This window comes from Pteropus vampyrus, unplaced genomic scaffold, assembly GCF_000151845.1.
Source record: "Pteropus vampyrus isolate Shadow unplaced genomic scaffold, Pvam_2.0 Scaffold237, whole genome shotgun sequence".
In the NCBI taxonomy this organism is placed as follows: Eukaryota; Metazoa; Chordata; class Mammalia; order Chiroptera; family Pteropodidae; genus Pteropus; species Pteropus vampyrus.
In genome coordinates, this window is record NW_011889018.1 from 880,164 (window position 1) to 897,184 (window position 17,021).

At 56.8% G+C, this 17,021-nt stretch overlaps 1 long non-coding RNA gene across 1 annotated transcript in view; it reads right to left on the minus strand.

The window, feature by feature from the left end:
• The window catches only part of LOC111728910, a 16,127-nt gene extending 1,296 nt beyond the window's left edge, over positions 1–14,831 (minus strand). Inside the window, exon 1 of the long non-coding RNA XR_002775997.1 lies at positions 12,966–14,831. This is a non-coding gene — a long non-coding RNA (uncharacterized LOC111728910). The remainder of the gene's footprint in view (positions 1–12,965) is intronic.
• Between the last annotated feature and the right edge of the window lie 2,190 nt (positions 14,832–17,021).

Below are 17,021 nucleotides of genomic sequence, written 5' to 3' on the forward strand. Positions count from 1 at the left end.
CGCTCTTCTGCAGCGTGCCTATTGCTCTGCTAAGCATAAGGACAGATCAACAATCCACGAGCAGCTTCCTGTGGCCCCCAAGATGGAGCCCAAGATGGCCCCCCCCCGGCACCCCAGCCCCTGTACCCACGCCTCCCCTTGGCCGTGAGCAGGGCCGTGATTTGCTGGTACCCAACAGAATTCGGTAAAGGCGATAGGTTATCATTGCTGTGATTTCATTATGCCAGGGGACAAGGGCGAAGAGATGTGCAGATGTCAACAGAGCTCTAAGCAGTTGTCTTTAAGTTAATCGAAAGGGACGTTATCGTGGGTGGGTCTGACCTAATCAGATGAGCCCTTTAAAAGAAGGTCGAGAGGGCAGAGACTCCAAGCCTCAGCGTCAAGGAAGTGAGTTCCGCCCTGTGAACTTGGGAGAGGACGCTGAGCCTAGATGAGACCCGGCTCCAGCTGAGACACCGATGGCTGTCTGTGAGACCGTCTGTGCAGAGGGCCCGGCCGACACGTGGGAGCTGCGAGATGATAGATGTGCATATGCTTTAAGCTGCTACGTTTGTGGATGTTCGTTACACCGTAACAAAAACCAAATACACTTATGATCTAGGAAGGAACTACTGCTACTCAATCCGATTTAGCAAGTGTTAGTAATATCTGAGATTGGTTAAAAAACAAAAATCTTTTGTAGCTTCTCGGAATATTACGTAAGAGGTGAAGGTCGTACGTAGCCCTAGTGATCATGCCGTGGCAATAAAGCCAGCCTGGTCATTTAGAAGCAATAGTGGCAGCTCCATTTGCTCCCTCTTTCTCTCCTGGTGTCACACACGCATTTGCTCAACCGACGGCTAATTGGAAGGTCCCTTCCGTACTAACAGCGATCACATTTAGGGCATCAGATAACCACTCCGAGAAGGCCCTTTTGGTTTCCCTCACAGCTAGAGCTGTCACCTCGGAGAAGAAGAGGCGAGTTCTGTGCAAAGTCACGGGGAAAGCTTTCTCCGGATCACGAGGCTGTCGAGGGGTGCCCACGCCCACCTGAGCGCAGGACCTCTCCGAGGCAGTTCCTAGCACGGTGCCTGTAACAGCGGGACGTAGTGAGCACGCGGCAGGGACTCGGCAAGCAGCCCATACCCGAGAGTGGCGTCAGCTCTGGAAAACAGTCGTCACTTTAAGAATGGCAGATGAAATGGTTCGCCTAGTAAACCCTTATCGGTGGATTTGACCTTGAGTTTTAGTGAGCTTTCTAATATTAACTTTATGAGTAGACGTATGGAATTTTCTCGTGGTTTCGTGATGCCTAGGGAGGCCAACGAGATGGGAGGAGTTAACCGAAAGCCCCGGCCGGGTGGAGGGTGTCTCAGGCCTGCTCTGGGAAGTCACGAGACTCTGAGAAGACAGTCCGTGACATAAGGGAGTACGGAGCTGAGCTCACAGGGCAGTGCCAAGGAGACTCGGTGCTTCTGCGCGTACCCGTGAGGGGGGCCGGGTTGACATGAAATGCAAAAATAATCTTAAGGGACGGGCTGGGGGTGGCCTTGTGATAACTTCGCAGGACACCAGCCGTGCCGCCTCCACCACCCCCCCCCCCCCCCCCCCACACACACTACTAGCTGTGTCCCCCCCCCCCCGCCCCCCACACACACTACTAGCTGTGTGACCTGGGTGAGGCCACTCAACCCCGCCAAGCTCCGGTTCCCTCAGATGAAGATCAGGGACACTGAGAGCCCCTACCTCATAGGGAAACTGTGACAAGAGATGACGGTGCATGATGGACATGTGTGATCTTGATTCTCAGAGGTCAGCCTGCAAGGTGACCGACGGGAGCGGCTGGATGGATGTTCCGGTGTCCGGGGAATGCTTCGCATTCCGATTCTTATTCCAGAAAATTCCACGCTCATCCTCGTGACACCACGAACGTCAGCGTCAGCCGTGTTAACGGGAGAGTTCGCAGGCTCTCCCTGGGGTGCCGGGCAAGCACAGCCCCCCCTTGCGCCGAGTGGGAGCTGTTGGCCGGTCGTCACTGTCCTGCCCCCGCTGGCAGTGGCGGTGGCCAGGCCTTCTTTCCCATCCCTCCTTTCTTTCCCTGGCCACCGCCCCAGGCTCCAGCCTCCCCCGCCGTGGCCCGCGGCAGCCTTCTGAGCGCCTGCCGTCCGCACTCTGCCTGCGTCAGACTCACCCCGATTCACCCCGATTCGCGAGCCCTTGCTCTGTCCTCTGCTGCCCCAGCCCAGGAGCCACGGGGGGCCAGGCTCGCGGGTGACAGGTCGCCGCGCTGACTGGGGAGTTGAGAGGGTAGCTTTCTTCAGACTGAGAAAGGACAAAGCCCCCCACCCCGAGGAATCCAAACGTAAAGACCCCAAACGGTGGCCGCCTGAGGGGAACAGCAGAACCCACCGGGAATAGGCGGCGACGTCCCGGGAGGGGGGACCGTTGGGGCCGCCTCCCCCCACGCTGCGTTTCCTGTGATCCCACAAAACAGGTCCAGGAACACGAGAAGAGGCAACTGAGCGAATGTGTCCTGTGCTCCACATGTAAGCCGAGAACAGGACAGACGACGTGAGCCAGACAGAAATGAGGCCAAGGGCTCTTTCTCGGAGCCCCCTCCCAAATGCCCGAACCTGTTTAACTGCTTTGTGAGAACTGTGCTTCTGGGGTACAGTTCACAGTGGAGGGGAAATTCGCCGGGCACCTCGGCCTCACCTTCAGTCCCGGGTTAAGTGTGGTCACTGCCAATGTGCAGTCAAAGGCACATTGGCAGTGACCGCTAGCGATGGGGTCCTGAAAGAGAGCTGGGGAGCGGGGAGGGAGGGGGAGGAGGCAGGTGACATACTTAATTAAGACTTATTCTGAGAGAGGCCGCTCTATATCGGCTGCAGAAAGCGACAATCACTCCTCGTTGCCAGCCCGGATAAATTCCCAGAATGCACTGTGCGCAGACTGCTTTGACTCACACCCTCTGCATCACGTTCACAGTAATTTCAGATCAAATTTGTACAATTAGGACTTGAAAGGTACTAATGCCAACCCACGTTTGCATGCTGCTTTAGAGTTTGCAAGGCAGGTGCATAATTATTATTACATCAGATTCTTCACCGTGTACTATAAGGAAGACGTTACTGTGTTTTACACTCTGCTGAGACTTACGAGTCTGCCGCCTGAAGGAGGTCACAAAATCACAAGCGTCCAAGCCATACCCTGACCCCAAATCTCGTGACTTTCCCCCTCCCCCGGGAAAGTTACGACGAACACGGAGAGAGAAACCGAGGCACAGACTGGAGCCGCGACTCGCCGGGGCGACGTGGTCGACACCATTAGCTCTTAGTCAGAGCGCCTCAGAGTTCTGACTCACTAAAGCAGACACGAGCACCTAAGACGAGAGAGACCCCCCAGAAAATGAAGGGGTGGGGAGCGACCTCCCAGTTCCCGTGGAGAAGGCCACCTGTCAGGGACGCACTGCCCGGCGGGACCTGGGAGGGTCAGGCTGTCCCGCCTGTCCCCCGATGAGCTAACATGCTTATCTCGTCTTAGCTCCTTCGCGTGTCCTGTGCAGAATGTCACCCCCGCGCTTCTGGGGACGAGCAGCGAGGCTCCAGGCCCCGATCAACAACCCAGCGAGGCTCCAGGCCCCGATCAACAACCCGGTGGACTCTGAGTAACGTGCGTCTGAATCACAAGAGGTGAGTCTCAATTTGGAGTCAGAGACCAAATGATCAAACAGGCCCGGAGGGGAGGGAAGCCCGGGCAGAACTGGGACCTGACTGGAGGGTTGCCCGGTCCCCCGCCCCCACCCGCTGTGGCAGGCCCTCCTGGGCCCACCCTCCGCCTCAGACACGGCCTGTGCTGGCTGACAGGTCTGCAGGACTGCGAGGCGGGGCGCGGCCTCTGGGCAAGGCGACAGCGTGGGACACAGGCGAAGCACGTTCTTTCGTCCACAGGTTTGCTTTCCAGTCTGATTAAAACCCCTCGGCGAGGCCCAAATCCCACTTATTGGACAGGCGAGTGTAGAGTGTATGTTTTTCCCCTTCGGAGTTCTTCTCCTGCATTTTATTGGTTTTCCTACCTAGATATTAGGCCGTCTCCACCAAGCGAGACATCTTTCCTTTCTAGAATTTCCAGGAAGCACAGTTGCCTCCCACGTGTTGGGTTTAATGTAATTCAAACCAAAGATTGAGGCTATTTCTCCCGATTCAGGAAAAACTGTGAGCTTGGCAACCCAAACGGAAAAGAGACCCAAAAAAAAAAAAATGGCCGTGGGTTTTGGGGGTGTTTTTCTCATTTTGGTTGTGTGTGTATGTTTCATAAAGCGCACAGGAGAATTAAGCTCGGAAAGCAACCGCTTAGAGAGACACAAACTCTTGTAATTCATGTTGCGCATAATGGATTTGGCAGGCCCCAGCACAGAACTTTCCAGAAGTGTTTGCGTGGCAGCAGTTCGTAGCCAATTCACATTTTTTAGCTGCTCCTGGCCAGCTGCCCGGCCTCCAGAAAAAGTCTTGTATCTCCCCGAGTTTGGCTGGCCTCTCCAACGAGTTTCCAAACTGCGTGGCGACATCGGATGAGCTTATTTTTAAGGGCCAGAAAAACGCCTGCTACTTACATTGTTACTAAATACCAGATGTGCTTGACAAAGAGTGAGCACAGCCAAACCGCGGGTAATCAAATAACCTATCATTACCATTTTCTAAAAACAAAAAATGCAACTGGGACACCAGATTACTGTTTTTCTTTGTTTGCTTCACGCCCTATGACTGGAACCCCTGGGGTGATGGAACAGGACCGGGGCGGGGAGGCCGGCTCTGGCAGCGAGGGGGACGCTGTTGACAGTCCCACCCCTGCACATCTGAACCGTGTGTGAGAAAGTCAAGGCCCTCAGATGGCCCCCAGCCCCCTCCCCGGGGAGGGGCTCTGCGGGCGAGGCGCTCGCCACCCTGGAAGGCCCTGAAAAGTGGAGAAGCGCTGGGATGTGACCGTGAAGGGGAGAAATACGGAGGGGATGGGAGGGTGAGCTGGGACTTGGCAAACCAGAGGCTACGCAAGGGTTGGAAGCTTTGGCCGCTGCTGCTGGAAAAACGCAGAGGCTCTGAATGGCTCGAAGAGCCGGGAGAGGCTGTGTGGCTTTGTCGGAGGCCCGGGCTGGGCTTTCTCTCCTGGTTTTCTGAGAATCCAGGGGGAAGAGAACCGTGGCCAGCCCAGTCTGTCCCCTCGCGCTATTTATTCAAGGTCACCCCGCTATCTGCCACCTCCTCCCTACCCCCACGCCCCTGGGACTCGATTCTTCAAGCCTCTCCGCTTCCCACCTTTCTAGTCCTTTCCCCAAACGCATAGTTCCGCTGAGATGAAAAGCTCATCCTTCTTACGCCCGGGGGGAGGTCGGCGACCCCCGGGGAGATGACCGGTGGGCGTGTTCGCGGCGATTAGAGAGACAGATGGCATATGGCAAAACGAAATTTTACAGACGGAGGTAGAGTCTCACCATAGAACAAGTGAGAGTGGATAACTTATTCTGAAAATGTTTGTTATCTGCATTAAGACAACCGTGTAAACAAAGGAACACGTGGCTCAACCCTCGGAGAGCTGTTCTGAGAAAAACTGTTACTAAAACTGTATCATAATCCAACCATGCCTCGAACGCCACGTGCCGAGCCACGCTCCGCGAGAAGATGGCAGTGTTTCTCCACCGCGTGGAGTCATTAGGTAGATGAACCACGAGCTTGGTCTAATTAGCCACGAGCTGCTTTGAAAATATTTGGTCTAAGTGGCTGTGAGCAGGAAAATAACATGGAGCTTCCGTCACACGCGCCTTACGCCTCAGACGTGTTCCTGAAAAGTCGGTGTGGATCCGCACGCTAAGTGGAGCCGCGTTTTAAACGTTCTGGACAGACTCAGGCCCGGAGGAGCCATGTGCCCCAAGGAAGCACAGGGAACATCAGGCCCACGCCAACCCCTCTCTCTGCCCAGGCGGAGCCTCTGAGGACGGGGCTGGCATCAGCATCATCTCACTTTCATTGCTGGGCCACGCGGAGGGGGGAAGGGCCGGCCCTCGAGAAGGGTCAAGGGCGGGCTGTTTGGTTCTCCAGCAGCAAAACAGAGAGGCTACAGGAAACCGTTCAAGCAACGAGCTGTGCTCAGGGCAAGTGGAGGCTGAGTCTGAAAACAAAAGTCGAAGAACCCGTCTCCTTGGAGCTGTTTATGTTACATAAGTCAAACAAACACAGCCGGCAAGGACGGTCCCTTGGCGAGGGCCAGGGCCGCGGGGCCCAAAGGCAGGCAGAGGGCGTCTCCTCCGGTCTCTGGTCAGAAACGGCTTCTTCAAAACAAGGACAGCAGCCGCGGCAGCGGTGATAACGATACCGAGAAACGGGGCACACAGTGGCCAGAGGCGCGACCCGGCGGGGTGTCCTGAATGAATTCAGTGGGGCGGGGGGCCCAGCCTCGGGAAGCGCGGGGCGGTTTCCCCGGAGAAAGAAAAGACCCCAGTTCCTGACTTGGTAAATGAGCACAGGCCCAGAGGCCCAGGATCTGAGCAAAATCGGCCTTGAAATTGAGAGCAGACAAGGACCTTCTGAAACCTTTCCCATCAGTAGCCTGTCTTCTGGGACAGCAGCCCCCCTCGTCTGCCAGCGGACGAGAATAGGAACGAAAATTGAGAGCACAGCTTAGCACGGGCTGATGGTGTCGGTTGCCAACAGTGGCCCATTAGTAGGCTATGGGGACATGCGAGGGAACATTCTCTCTACGAGGCTGGTGTTTAAAAATATACCTCGCTTCAGAGCTGGCCGGGGAGGGCCTGGGGCGTCAGGGCTCTCTGTGCCTGTGCTGAGCAGGTGCTGGTCACCCCGCGGTTCGCTGCAGGCCACTCGCCCTCCAGCTGGCTCCGAGCAGGTTAAAATTTTAGACGATTCCTATGAAAGCCACACTCTGGAATCGCCCGCCCCATGATGCTTGCACTCGAGGCTGGAAGGACCGAGGATGCTGGCTAGAGGACATGCTGTGCCCTGGGGGGAGTCCCCCGCCGCCGCCCCCCGCCCCCCACCAGGGTGTCAAGGAGGAACGGCCGACCGAAGTGACTTGACAGCTCTCGGCGAACGGAACGGCGGGATGTAGTGCCGACCGGCTGACGGCCTCCTGGCTCCTGCCGGACGGTCACTGTGCGTCCCCTTCGACACGCCATGCTGACTGACACACAGCCCCATGGGCCGTGAGGCTGGTGGGCACGGGCACGGCCAGGTTCCCGGAGGGAGTTGACCTTCGCAGGAGCCGCTGAAACCCGACATGTCCAAACCCACGTTTCGGGTAGAGACGACAGGTGACGAGCTGTGAGAGGCGGCGGCCACCTGGGCGCCCCTTTCCCGAGGGGAGGGGACCGCGAGCAGACCAACATGCTCGGGTCAAGTCTGAGGCTGGCTCGATGAAACCCCAGGGGCCTCCTTCTTGAAAAACAACTGGGACGGTGTGACAGCTGTTGGAGGATGCCACAGAAAAGGGTCCCCAGAGACACCTCCCCAGGGAACGCTCTGCTTGCAGGAGGCAGTTTGGAGTGGCGCGGAAGACAGACACAAGGTGGGGCGGGCAGGCCCAGGCGACCTCTGACGAGCCAGTGATCGCAAGCACCACACGGGTCTCAAATCCAGCAGTAACGCCGGCGGTGACAGTGACGACGGTGACCATGGGGGGCTGTGGCCCCTAAAGGAGCCGCCCAGGGGGCCGTTGCCACGTCGGAGCCCTCACACTCCGACGCGTTTAGTTTGGGGTCTTTTAAACAAAATGCACATCAGGTTTTATGGTTGCCAGGTATTTGTGGCTACTTTAAAATCTGGTTTATTATGTGAGTTTTTTCTCACGACAGGTGGGTGGTGGGACATAAAGACGAGAAAGACGGGGGGGGCAGCCTCCCCGGGAGACACTTCGCAGGGGGGGTGAAAGGTGAGAGGCCCACGTGGCCCGCCCCTTGTGGCCTTCCCCACGTGGCAGCCGTGGGCTCCGAGGCAGGCCAGCGAATCCGTCTGGGGAGGCCCTGGACTTAGATCCCGAGGACCTGGATTTGGCTCCTGGCTCTGCCACTTCCTGGCAGTGTGGACTGGGGCATGTCGGTTAACCTTTCTGAGACTCTGGCCTCGCCCATAAACTGGAGTTAATGACCTACTGTCAGGGAGGTTAGGGGCGGTCAAAGGAAGCAGGTGACCTCAGATAGCGCGATAAATGCCAGCTGAGACAGCAAAATCCGAATCTCGGTATGTATGGCGTGATCTTACACCTCCAAGGGCATTGAACCTGTCACCTGGCGGGTGGGGTTCTGGGGCCTCCCGCCTCATCCCCGAGTGCAGGGGCATAGAGCACGGAGATCAGCCTGCCCTTCTCCCTAGAGAGCTGGTGACAGAGCCAGACAGCGTCTGCGTGTCCCCGTAACCCGGGGTGCTGGCCAGCAGGCTGCGTGGGCTCTCGGGTAGCTGGCCAGCTGACCGATTTGCCTCCACTTCTCCGGGCCTACATCAATCCCAGGCTCCCAAGGGGTGCTGTCAGGCGCCCAGGGTGTCCCCTGGGGGAATTGAAGGCCCAGACTGTGTGCAAACTGGCGAGAAAGAAGCTGTTACGCTCTCTCTAGATGAGTCTCCGGGCTGCGGCAGCCTCGGGCAGGCCCCAGGCCTGCAGCACACCTGCCCGGGCGGGGCGGATTCGGCAGGCCTCCGGGAGCCAAGGTCTTCATTGTCAGGTCGTCCTCTGCTCCCTTTCTTCGGGGATTCACAGAAGTGGCTTCTTGCAGCCCTTCTGCCCAGCCCCTCTTGGGCGCTGAAATCTGAGGTCACAGGCCGTCGTCAGAACAAGCCCATGCCGATGCTGTCCCCTCGGAGGGGGCCGAGCAGGGCGCCCCTGGCCCTTGAGTTGGCCCTGTGTAGGTTTCTCGGTGGCACTGCATTTGGCAGATTTTTCATCCTCTTTATCGCAAGCCCGTTGGGCAAATGACAGCAGAGTCGCAAGCTTGAATGGGCTTGTCTGACAGGCCGACTTCCATCCCAGGCGCTGTTGCCTGACTGCTGAAAAGGAACTCTGAGCAAACGATAGCACCTCCATGCAGATCCCTTGCAGCAATTTGCTTTGGGGTTTAAATTGTCGTGTTTCAAACACCCTCGCTGCCTGGCGGAAGGAAGACGGGCCGTGCGTGTGGTCAACGTGTTTGTGATCGACACACACAAAGGCCCAGCTTTGCACCCAAGGAACAGCCCTGGGAACTGACCAGGCCTCTGAGGCCCCCGGCCAGGCCCAAGCAAGGGAATCCGTGACACACGGCCGGCCCCCGCGGAAACAGGGCCGCCGGGGAAAGCCTCCCAGCAGACGTCACCAACATTCAGGCATTTACCAGAATAGTTTTATCCCCCAGGCTGCATGAAGCAGATGGGGTGATTTTAGGCAAACCCCAAAAGGAGGAGGGTCTGAAGCCCGGATGGACCTGAGCACACTGAGACGAGGTCCAGCTGGAGGTGGGAAATCCTGCTCGGACAGGGGTGAGCGCGTGCGCACAGGCCGAGCCCCGGCTCGCAAACCCTTTCGGGCAGGCCGGGGGGCTGCCGTGGCCGGGGGGCTGCCGCGGCCGGGGGCGTGGCCATCCCCAGCCAGGCGTCCCGTCTGGCCCCGCGCCCTCCGTCACCAGGGGGCCACACGGCCTGGCGTTTGCTCTCCTGCCGGTGGCCCGGGATGTTTGGTGACGATGGTGCCACTTAGGATTTTTCGACTTGACTACACGATGGTGGTAATGTGACGATACGCAGCCCGCGGAAACCGTTCTTCCCACTATGGAGTTTTATCTTTGCCCTGTCTGGTGACATGCGGTACGATGCTCCCTCGGGACGCTGGGCGGCAGGCGAGGCTCCGCCCCCGATTCGTGTTCCCCGATTTTTCCCAGCTGCGGGTCAGCGTAAGCCCTGAGCATCTGCGAGGCGGGCGAGGCTGAGCTGCGGTGTTTGGCAGCTTGGGTGCATTCGATGCATTTTCAACTTACGCCGGGTCTATGGGGACATAACCCCACCGTAACCCCATCTGTACTTAACCTTGCTCCTCACGCAGCTTAGAAATCCCTCGTGGTCAGGAAGCAAGCTCCAGCCCTCTCCACAGGCCCTGAGTCTCCTTCCGAGGGCTTCGCCCAAACCCAGACTTGGCAACTGAAAGGGGCGCATCGGAGACCTGTGCACGACGCCCGGGAGGCTCCAGACCTGCTGATGTGGCTGCACGAGGCCTGGCGGGGGACTCCCAGGTGAACGAACCCCAGCTCGCTCCGGGGGCATCGGGCCGTTGCCAGTCTAACCTACCAGCCTTTTGTGCCTTCCTGGCCATGGCATCATGTGCTGATACTCGGGCGAGCAGAACGGAATGCTCCCGGGCCTCCGGGCCTTTGCACGTGCTGTTCTCTCTGCCTGGCTGCCTTTCCCTCCTTCCTCCACCCATGGACTTGTCTTTTCAGCTACAGGGCAGCCCTCCCTCCCCACGGAGCTGCCAGCGGCCCTCGGGCAGAGCTGCTGATACCTGACTCCGTGGGTCCAGGGCGCTTTCTGGAGGCCCGGCGGGGAGGCGGGGCTGGCTGCAGTGCTGCCTGTGTGGCAGGACCCCCTCCTCCTCAGCTCGTGGCCCTCCGCACAGCTCACGGCACCTGGAGAAGGTTTATCAAATGGACGCATTTCCCACATTTGGCAGATCAGAGAAAGGAGGTGCAGGGCCCCGTATGTCATGTGGGGACAGAGCAAGGAGGCCACCGTGAGGGGGACGAGCGCTCCAGAGGGAAGCAGGGCCCTGGCCCTTCCCGACAAGCTGGCAGCCAGGGCCAGCCCCACAGTGACGTTTTTGGGGAGGGGACTCTTGCTTCCCGGAGCCCTGGGGATTTTGAGATTTTGTTCCACTTTGGGGGTTTCTGTGTTTCGTCTTCTTACAGCCGCCACCGCTGGACAAGGGCTCCGGCGTGAACTTGGGGTGCGGTATGCAGCAGTGTGTGGGTGTGGACTGGGAGGAGAGGGTGGCGTTAGCCCTGGGTGCGGGGAGGCAGCAAAGGGGGTGTGAAGGCGGTGGACTCTGCCCAGCTTCCGTCCCGGCCTGCCCCATGTGACACGCTGAGTGTGTCCCCTCCCCGTGCGACACGGTGAGTGTGCCCCCGCCGCCACGCCCCTACATGGGGGTGACAGCGATGGCTGCTCGTCCAGCTGCTCAGAAAACCAAGCGAATCAATGTGCATGACCGTCTGGGGCGGTGCCCGGCCACAGAGCACCCGTGGAAAGCCACACCTATCATTCGAGATCAGAGGACGCACTCAGGTCTGGCTTTGCCACTTGCAAGCTGACCTGGGGCCAGGTCACCTCGCCACCCTGCTCACGATCACCAGTCTCTGATGTGAAGACGGAAACTCTGACCTCGCCGGCCATATGAGGCGCGAGGACCCGCAGCGGGAATGGCGTTTTGTGAGCCATGGGGGGCCATCCCGAGGCACTCGCAAGGCTGCCCGGGAGGGTTCTGGGAGGCGAGGACCCCTCAGAGATCCTTCTACATGCGGGTTACCCCTTTATGGAGCCGATGACCGTGTATGAACAATAATTTTAATTTCTATAAGCGATGCTTCAACAGCCACCAAAGGGCCTATTAGCTGCCCCTAAGCAGATTGTGACTCTCCCATTGTGATGGTCAATTCTACGTGTCAACCTGGTTGGACCACTGTGCCCAGACATGTGGTCAAACATTATTCTGCATGTTTCGGTGAAGAGTGTTTGGGGGTGAAATTAACACAGAAATCATTGTCCCCCCCCACAACATGGGTGGTCATCATCCAATCACTTGAAGGACCGAAGAGAACAAGACTGAGCTCCTCTGAGCAAGAGGGAACCGTGCCAGCAGACCTGTCTGTGAACTTGGAGCACAGCCTCAGTTCTTGCCTGGGTCTCCGGGCTGGAGACCTACCCCGCCAGCCTCCCTAACAGCCTGAGACGATCCCTTAAGATCAACGTGATCTCTCCCTCCCTCCCCACGCCCCCCGTCTCTGTCTGTATTCACACTCACGCACATTCTATCGGTTCTGTTTCTCTGGAGAATTCTGACTGATACACCTTTACATGTTTGGGGTCCTCGGCTAGTTTTAAACTATACAGTCTAACCGTCCCAGCGAACATGAATTTCATGGCTGCCACTTTCAAGCACAGCTAGCCCATCCTCAGCCTCGTTGCCCTGCCTCGCCTGTTCCTTCCCATGGAAACCAAAAAAAAGACTCCTGCCCACGGGTCCCCTCTCTGTCCCTCTGCCTCTTGAGCAGCTCTGGTGCCTCCTCATGTGGCCCTGCAGTGTGCCGTGTTCTCCCGAGGGAAGTGAGTATAATAAAATCTTTCAACTTTCTCAGTCTATCTCTCCTCACTCGCTCCTGGTCTCCCCATACCTCACCCCAAGTCCTATCATCAAACAGACCGACTGCAGCCCAGCACGGGGAAAAGGCTGGGCCTGCCTCCAGAGACGGGCGAGTGGGTATCTGTCCCCCTCACGTGGCCCTCTGCTAGATGCCGCAGTGCTATTCTATGTGAGAGTTGAGGCTGACGGAAATGATAGTCAGCTTCTCAAGTAGCTTGGGCTGCAAGAACTGATCTTTGTCTAAAAGAGAAATAATCATGATAAACAAGACTTGGACCTACAGAGAGCCCCAATGGACCGTGTTCACCGAGAGAGCAAATGTTCATCCAGAGGAAGGGTTATTGACTCAAGTCTCAGTCCCCATGCAGAGTTCCAGAAGCATGTATGTCTGAGACAGAGCTCACTCATCTCACTTGAAGGGAGGGGAGGCAGTTACCTCTCAGAAAAGGGTTGACCCTGGGTGATTTGGCAAGGCCAGAATCACATGATTACAGAACCTTAGAATTTCAGAGCCTAAAAGGAAGCTCCCAGGTCATCTGGATCTGACACTCATCACTTTAACAATGAAAAAAATCCCAATTAGAATGAAGACGTCCACTCACCTGCGGCCCCCGTTTCAGACCCCCAGACGAATGCTGATTTGGAGCGGGGATCCACAGCTGTCGCCTACGGCCAGCCTTCATTCTGCGGGCTTTCTTACTGACCGAGTGAGCGATGTCTGGGTCCATCCACCCATCTGTCATGCGTTTACCTGTCCCTTCATCCTCACCTGATGAGAAGCCGTGGCCGTGGCGCAAACATCGCAGCCTTGGTCGGCGCCCACGGCCTCCTCCTTTTTTCTGTTTGTCTTTCCCTCCCAGGACGAGCGTTATGGCGGGCCCAGGGCACGTGTGGGTGTGGGCGAAAGCCAGTCTCGGCAAGTGCCACTGTGGTGTTTTTGAAACTCTCCGAGTCCCTCACGCCCGCGGGGGGTGTCGCCCACCCAGGACTGCTTGACAGAGCATGTGATGGAGGGGAACATGATGAAGGTAGCCAAAGTAACAGAGGGCTGGAAGCGAACCCTTCCCTCGTCCCCCTATTATCTCCCAGCGTCAGAACAGGGGCCACTGGAAGGAGCTGAGGACAACGACGCGTACATCAGCCACCCCGGAAACTTCCAGGCCAGGAAGAGCCCCCGCCTGGCTTCCGGTCGGGGGTTGCTGAGTTAGTTCAATGTTGTGGCTGGTTATAAAAGAGACTGGGTAAATCCATGATCAATAATGACGTCCGTTTTTACAGATAAGGGTAATTAAATCTCGTGCTCCGGGCCGTATGAACCGATCTGCACAGGAGGGCAAGAATTAATCTAATTCCGCATGCACAACCCAGCCCAACCCCCGCCAGCTGCTTGGGATAATGGCCCCAGTGCACGCTGGGAAGGCAGAGGGAGAGCAGAACGGTTTGTTCCACACGCCAGGTATTCACCACCACACCAATCGGGAGCTCGAACTTGATGGGCCTCAAGGCTGACCCAGTGCGGCAAATCCAGAGCTTCTTACGGCTCCTCTCCGTGCTTGGTTTATTATGCACAGTCTGTCCAGGGGCTGTTTTCACTCTCAATGGCGGACCTGAATGACTATCTATTTCCCGTCTCCGCCTGCGAAACAGCAACCCCGAGCTAGCGCCGAGCCATAAATACCGGGCCCCACAAAGCCACTGCCACACGGATCCGCCTTTCTGTGTGCGTGCGCCTGGTTCACTGGCGTTTTGGCAGGCTTCCAGGCTCCAGGAGAGGAAAAAAACCATCTCGAGCATCCCAACAGCCTCATTTTGATCTGCGATACCGAGCAACTTTCCACTTCACAGGCTCTGCTGAGCTGTGCCACAAAAAGACAAATCCCAGCCGTGGAAGGGGCGGGAGGAGGCGGAGGGCGAGGCCCTGGCTGGGAGGAGAGGGGGTGCGGGACAGCAGGGGACAGAAGATGAAAGCAGAAAAGGGCCGCATTTATTCAGATGTTTTTCTTTTGGTGAAAAGCAGCATTTATCAGTGATTTCATAGATCATGGGAGAGGTGGATTCCTGCCAGTTTCCAAGAATGCAAACAACCCACTGACGTCATATGCTAAATATAGCCTGGGCTCTGCTTTAGGTGAATAAATAATGTCGGTGGGAAAGGATTGGGTTCTCTCCAGTTGTGTGTTTGTTACGATCGGGCTGTCAGGCCTGTGAAATCAGAAGATTCATGCCCAGTTCCAAGGGACCCCTCAAACCATCCTGGGAGATGGCTGACGCAGCCCGTTTCCCGTAGCCCTCCAGGACGGCCAGCTGGGCCCGGCCCTGGAGGGGTGGGTGGCTCATTTGGTTGTTGTGAGTCTTCAAAGCCCTGCTGTGTGTGTGTGTGTGTGTGTGTGTGTGTGTTGCCCTCCCGTCCAAACCAATAAGGAAAGATGGCTGAAGACATTCGCATGCTCGGGTGTGGTCATGAGCCTTTCGTGAGGCTGGGGCAGAGGTGAGTGGAGACCAGACAGAGTGTGGGGTGCACTCTGTGTCCTACAGGCCCTCGGGGGAGGGTGCCTGTCCGATGGTGGCTGCACAGCCTCAGCCCGCTGCTCCTGGCCTTGGCGCCTTAGGTCCCACCCCCCCAGATCTTCCGTGTGTAGTGTGATGTGTCGGAGCCACCTGAAGAATTAAGATTCACAGTGACACCTGAGTCTGCCGCCTCCTCGGCTGCCCTGCCGTCCTCCCTGCTCGCCCCAGGCTCGCCTCTGATGGAGGCCATCCTCAGGGCTGGAAGGTACCTGGGGGCAGGGGCAGCGGGAGGGAGAAGAAAGTGGGTGCAGGGAGCTGAGGAGACTGAGCATCAAATCAGCTACTGGAAGATGTCGGATTCCTGCTCACATCTGCAAGACTTCTCTTCACAGCCGGGGATACAATAGAGGTGGTTACTATGGAAACGGGTGTAAAAGCAGCACAAAGAAGGGAGAGGGCTGGATGGATGTGAAGAGGAAAGGGAAAGGCTCACGACACTTTTAAACTGCCAAAGAGGAAAACTCCGGCAGGTCCACCTGCGGGAGAAAGTGTCGAATCCCGCAGCGGGGAGGGGCCAGGGACGCTCAGGCCCGGATCCCTCTCCCCACCGGCCTGGGCGTGACCTGCTTTCCTGCCCCTCAGATCATCCAGGCTGCGGGCATGGTATGCCCGCAGGAGACGGCGCGCTCCGCCGTGTGGCCGTGGCCTTCGGGAATGACCTTGGAGAGATCGGGTCATTTTCCCGTGTCATGGTTTCATCACCTACCTGCCTCCCAGAGAGGAATGACGAAGCCCTTTGCTCAAGAAAGAAATGACAGCGCCGTTTAAGGCGGGGACATCGCAGGGTGTCCAGAGCTCCGTGTGTGGCTGGACAAGTCAGGTGACCTCAGCCAATGCCCTGAGCGTAACCCAAGGGGCCAGGAAGGAGGCCGAGGCCCAAGCCGCATTTGTCCCTGGCCAACCCCACTCCCTTTCCATGTGGGTGTTAATGGGATGGGAGCTTTTTCTCAGGCTGAGGAGCAGTTTACCGAGTCATCGATCTTTTATCCCAGACTCGTAGATGCGTCCTGCGCACACCGCACACTCAATGGACAAGCGATGCGAGTCGCACGTGTATCCAAAAGTTCTCTAGGAGCCGCATTAAAAAAGAGAGAGACGGATAACATGAATTTTAACCTAAGTTCAATCCCAATGTGTACAAAATAGGATCGTTTTAAAAAACCGATAGAAAATTATCAGTGAGATATTTTTTGCATTTTTTCATAGTAATACTTTGAAATCTGGAGTGTGTTTTACACTTACAATACAAATCTCAATGAGGCACGTTTCAAGGGCTCAATGGCCGCATGCGGCTAACGAGAACCGTGTTGGGCTCTAGAATTTTCCATTAGCTATGAGGAATACGAAGAATAAAGAATAGGTCTATTGGGCTCAGGTACTGATTCTAACTGTTTGCCTTGTATCACTAGGAGAGCGACAATCACATACACACACACATGCACGCACACATACACACGTGCACACATGCACGTGCACAGACACACACCCACGTGCACGCACCCACGCCAACACACACACGCACTTTGAACGGATGGCCAGTCGAGAATATTTCTCTTGGCCTTTGAACAGTGACCATCCTGTGATTAAGACGAAGGAGAGATTCAGTCTCACGGCCTCAATCCACGCGCCAGTGAAATCAGACAAATCTAGTTGAAGCCACATCTCTGTCACGTTCTGAGACAGTTTCTTAACCTTTCTCAGTTTTCCACAGTTGAAAGATGGAAATACTGCTCGTTAGGTCACATTGTGGCTTTTAGGATTAAGTCAAAAACTGCCCGACACTGGTCGGGCGGGCAGTAGGTGTTCGGGGAGCTGACCTTCCGTCCTCACCCCACCGAGGGCAATTTACCAGTCTGCCCTTGAATGTCTGACCTTCTCGAGGCCTCTGTGAATCAGAGACTAGCGTTACACATTTCTTCACATGGCAAGGAACCACTAGAGTCTAAAACGGACGTCAAGGACAGGGATCAGCCTTGTTTCACTGACTCGGGTCAAGCTAATTGCCACTGTTTTCCCAACACAGAAAGATACGGAGACGGCCATTCAGAAAGAGTTTGCTCGATGGCCGCGGACAGCGGTAGGATATTTAG